The following is a 5,236-nucleotide window of genomic DNA, read 5'->3' as shown; positions in this document are numbered from 1 at the left end:
CTGTTTCCATTTCTGTCTATTACAATGTTAGAGCGAATGTACTAAGCATGTAAAAAGGGTTGACATTGTGTCTGCTTCTGCAAAGTGGTTATTATCATCACTTGAAAGTCGCTCTACCATGTGTAGCCTTGAGGATGTTTGTGCTAATTGTTTCTGCGAATCCTTACTGTGCACACAAATTCACACATCACGTCATGCATGAGAGCTTACGATAAGTGATGAAATGAACAATGATAGGGCAGATGGCCATTGCTATAGCTTTGCCTGGATTTGATGATTTTGGATGTTCGGTGACCCCTACTTTTTTTTTCAGAAACAGAAATTATTTACAATTATCTCCACATTGTCCAAAACCAAACAACAAATCAATAAGGAAGTTAAAAAAAATTTCAAGATTTCTGTCCATGGGACATCGAATCCTGCCAGCTGGAGTAACTGTTGAATGGGCTTGTGGTGTTCTCAAAGGGAGATGGAGAATTTTGCTAAAGAGAATGGATAACAGGTTTATCAATATACCGGTAGTAATGCTCACATGCTGCATTTTACACAATTTTTGTCAAGAAGCAGGAGAATTAGACGACCATGAGATTTTGAGAAGAGTCATCGAGAGAGAATATTTGCAGTCCAGATGTCTACATCACGCTGTACGGAATCCAGCAGCTCAAGCCATTCATCAAGCAATAGTTATTATGAGTGGACAGCTTGTAGGTTATACTAGAAACACAACTGTTTATTGTTTTGTTTTATATAAGCATATGCATGCTAAACCCATTTTATTTTCAATGAAGAGTGAACAGTTCATGAATAGAATCAAAAATAAGGAGATTTGTAACATACATCAACGATTCATGTATATAATGGAATTATATTTTACCTATTACCAAAGTAACAAAACTGTCATGCAATTAGTGTAAACAGCAAAGCCCATGTCCATGCCCTTTTCTAGTACTCGTTATATTCGATGTCTTTTGTTTCATACTCAAGTAAGTTTTCACTTATTTTTTCAAAAGTTCTGCAATGCGAAGGAAAAATACCTGATCCCTTCTTCTGCTTTCTTCATCAATTTTCCTCTGCTTGATTTCTATCTTGAGCATAAGCCCTTCTGCTCTTGTTTGTGCTCGCTTAATCGCTTTCACTTGAGGATTCTGCATTTCGAGTATTTTTGAAGACAATTCTATGAAAGCATTTTGATTGCTTTCTTTGCTTTTTCTTGCTTTCTTTTGAGCTGGTTCATTGGCATTGGCCTTCTTTCTTTTGTTTTTTTTCCTTCCTTAAGCAAGGAATCTGCGTCACCATTGGAGTCGCTTGAATCAGCATGCAAAGATTTGCTTAATGAAGGCAAATTACTTGTAGTTGATTTGCTGCATGATTGAAGCACCCCAGGCATTTTCACAACTGGTCTTCAGCCCAAAACCTCTTCAAACACATCTAAGAAGGGACTGGTTTTTGCTGCCAGTCCGGTCTGCGAATTGTTGGTCTTCGCATCTTTGAAAGCCTGCTTCAAGTTTCGTATTTTGTCTTTACATTGCTTCATTGTTTTAAAAGGGCCTGCCTTGTTGACCACTTCAACAATCTTCTGCCAAACTTCTACTACTTTCCACTTCTTTCACCCTTTCCTTCCACTCTTCGACAAGCACCAAAACCTGAGTATCGGACCACTTGGTTTGGCTTGGTTTTGCACCATTTTCTTAGCTTTGACTACTTGACCCTCCTTGAGGTCTGCATGTTTCTGATGAGGAGGAAAACATCTCTTCAATGCCAGCTGCGTCCCTTGTAGCTCTTGGAAAACTGCAGGGTAGAAAGACTGAAAAGGGGCAGCTGAAGGAAAAGTGGCTGATTAACACTCGATAGCCAAGTCCAGGAGTTGTGCAACAGGGCCATAGTTGTTCCTTTCAGTTGCATGGCCTGTCTGCTGAAAAGGTCTAACATTGCCTTGAAGTAGAAATTGGATTGGATAGCCACGGCCTTAAGTAGCATCCCGAGACATGCTTTTTCTATGAATTTTTGCCGCCTGTTTGCAACATGCGAAACTCTGATGCTCTGAATAGAATTGACACAGGTCAAGCCATCAAAAGTGCTGCATCCCCATTGGACAAATCACGTAAGAAAAACATCTTATTTATTTAGCACAGCTCAAGAGCAGTTCACACCACTCTTGAGCTGACCTTTGGATCCTTTGTACTTTTATTTACTCCGCGGTAGATTTCAAGCAAGCATGTGGCTACACGCTTGATTGGTCACACCAAATATAATGCTTGGAATTTGCTATGTGAACAAAAATGACATGTCAAGTAAGATTCTAGCACAAATCTGACTGTAAAATAAGTCATACACATGCGTTCTAGCATCATTAGCGTGATACAAGAATGCTACTGTGACTGTGTGTCTTGGAATTACACCTAACTTGGTTCAAGAAATATCACCTGTTGTTTCCAAACTACACTAGTGCATTTATTTCAACCTTTAATTGTCTCTATCAGTCAGACCAAAATGTGCATACCCGCAGGCGAAACTTTCCCAAAAAAGTGGCATTAAAACTTGTCAAATCAGCACAAAAAAACCAAGAAACTGCTCACATATTGCTGCAGACTCTGTGACATCTACTGAAAGCATAAATTTTATTAGTCTCATTCACCAATGAAGGATATAATCTCGGTCAAGTAGTGCTGTTTACTTTCAATACTTCTCGTTGAAATGCTTCTCAGTTCTGTTAATGGATATTAGTGTGTATTTTAAATTTAAGTGGTTTTGGTTGTGTTTTGACCAGGACAATTTTAGCTAGATAGTCAGAAAAGTCTGGAAATACAGTGAAAACACTTTGTGTAGTGTTTAGCGAGTTAACAATGCCAACTGTTTTCACAAGGAAAAACAACGGGTTTTCTCGCCTTTACGACAGGAAACTCACGCAGAGTTATACTACTTTGCAAGATGGTTTAACTTGTCCCGACAAATACCGCAGCCAATCGCATCATGTGTAGTGACAGATGCCTGCCAAACAATCTAGCAAAATTATTTTCCAGACGCTCGCCTCGTGAGTCTTTTGAAACAAAACCTTGTATGCTTGTAAACATGGCTGACAAATTGCAAGACACTTCCCAATTCTTTCGGCATTTCACAATTCCTCCGGACCCATTGAATGCTCAGATCCCTCGTCCAGGGCCTTACCTGTTTAACAGCGTTGGCATGCAGAATCAATTCCCGCATCACAGGCAAGCAGCAGTTCTTCAGTACCAAATTCCTATGCTACATGCGTCACCCTCGACAAGCTCAGTCCCAAGCAGCAAAAGCAAAAACACAACAAACGAAGAAAATCCACACCCAGGAGCTATGAACAGGAACCGTGTCTCTAACTGGACAGACCCGGAGACAAGGTATTTACTTGAATTGTGGAAGGACAACTTCCCAATCAGCAAGAAAAGAAACAGCACTGTGTGGGACACCATTGCAAAGAAGCTCAATTCCATTTTTAAAGACCAGGGAATACCAAGCTACTCCACTGGTACGCAGTGTAATGCATGCATTAAATACCTTCAGGACGAGTACAAACAAGTAAAGGACCACAATTCCTGAAGCGGCAACAACCAGGAATCGTTTGAATACTACAACAAGATCGATGAAGTTTTGGGATCCAAGTCAAACATCATGCCGAAAGAAGTTGTCGAATGTGGTTTGGCTGAAGATACCAATGCAACTGCAGTTGGTGACTCTGAAGCTTCACCTGAATCAAATATTCCAGCAGATCATGAAAGCGATACAGACTTGAAACAGGAGTTCGAAAAGAACTTAAAAGGAAACCCAAAACGTTCCAAAAAAAGGAGCGAAGGAAAAGCGCCTGCCGTAAAGAAAGCGAAGGCTGCCTCGGCTGAGTCCAACAGCGATCTTGTGGAATTTTTACAAGAGAGTCAAAGTAAAGACCACAACCTTTTCAAGCACCTTGCTGACAAGGAGGCAGAGAGATCTTAAGAGTGACTTCCTGTAAATACTACGGATAGGTGTGCAAAATGCAAAAATCGAATTCCCTCAAACTTTTTTTCACAAGAAAGCCCTCTGAAAACTATTTAAGAAAATACAACTTTTAGTTCGTTTGGATTTATATTTTTCAAGTAAAGCGATTTTTTAACTTTCACCCTTGGAGAAGCCCTTTAACCACTGAAAAATGTGCTTCGTATTTGCGACTTGTGTAAGAAAACTAAAACAAATATCAAAACTATTTCGATATTACACAATTCAATGACCCTTCCTTTACAAAGTACCGTTATTAAAATTGGAAAAGATTCAAACTTGAATTTTTAAAAAATTTTCAAATTTACCCTCCTAAACAGCATTATCAGAAAGCTCAATTTTGGCAAATTTCAACAGCAAAACTCCCTACCTGGTACATGGATTCCGCTGTAAAGATGGTATTCTATAGAAAGAGTTAGGCTTCCTCTATCAATCTGTGAAATAAAATTTTGGGGCAACTCAAACTACAAATTTAGACTACCGACAATATTTACGGTACTCGCTTGAAGTTTATGACTTTTGAACTTACAGTTGTCTTCATGAATACAAGAGATAACCTAAACAACAGGTGGAATTTTAGCCTGAATGCGACCTTTTCTCCCATTTAAATGATTTATAGTTATTTTTTATCTTCTGTGGGCAAGCTGAAAAGGAGTTCTAACTTGTGTATGAGTACGTGTGCATTTGTTTACTGAAGCGGAAATTTGTGAATATTAAATTTATTCCATCTAAGTTCTATTTCGTGTGCTGCAAGGTGTTTCATGTTCTCATTAAAACAAAATGGTATTGCCAAATAGAAGGTTTTCTTCTCAGATTTTAAAACAACATATAGTTTTTGACTTACCATCCACATGCATGGCTTGATTTACTCAGCAGCATTACACCAGGTTTGATAGCGGCGAGATGGTGTGATGATAATTGACAAGTCGCTCTTCGTGAATCGAATTTATCAAAAAATGTATTTATAATATCTTTCTTTGAGACTACTTGATAAAGACTCTTGTGAAATAAGTCTACAAATTTTGAAACTCTCATTGCTGTGAAATAAAAAACCTGGATCTACTATTTTTATGCTGCGGTCGTGTGATCCTCGAGTGTGGTATCGCATGACAGTAACAACTAAAAAATGGCCACCTGTAGTTATCCTCAAATCGTTGGTGGCATGTGCGGTCCTAGTGTTACGAATCCTGCACATGTTCAATGTGTTTGAATTAGAAAATGTGACAAAGACATT

At 38.8% G+C, this 5,236-nt stretch overlaps 1 pseudogene; it reads left to right on the top strand.

Annotated features, from left to right (window-relative positions):
- The first annotated feature begins 3,057 nt into the window (after positions 1-3,057).
- On the top strand, positions 3,058-4,237 carry LOC145499400 (uncharacterized; annotated as a pseudogene).
- The last annotated feature ends 999 nt before the right edge of the window (positions 4,238-5,236 follow it).

The sequence above is a fragment of the Orbicella franksi genome, chromosome 10 (genome assembly GCF_964199315.1).
Source record: "Orbicella franksi chromosome 10, jaOrbFran1.1, whole genome shotgun sequence".
NCBI classification, from domain to species: Eukaryota; Metazoa; Cnidaria; class Anthozoa; order Scleractinia; family Merulinidae; genus Orbicella; species Orbicella franksi.
Note: the sequence above shows the minus strand (reverse complement) of the source record. Positions and strands in the feature narration are given on the sequence as shown.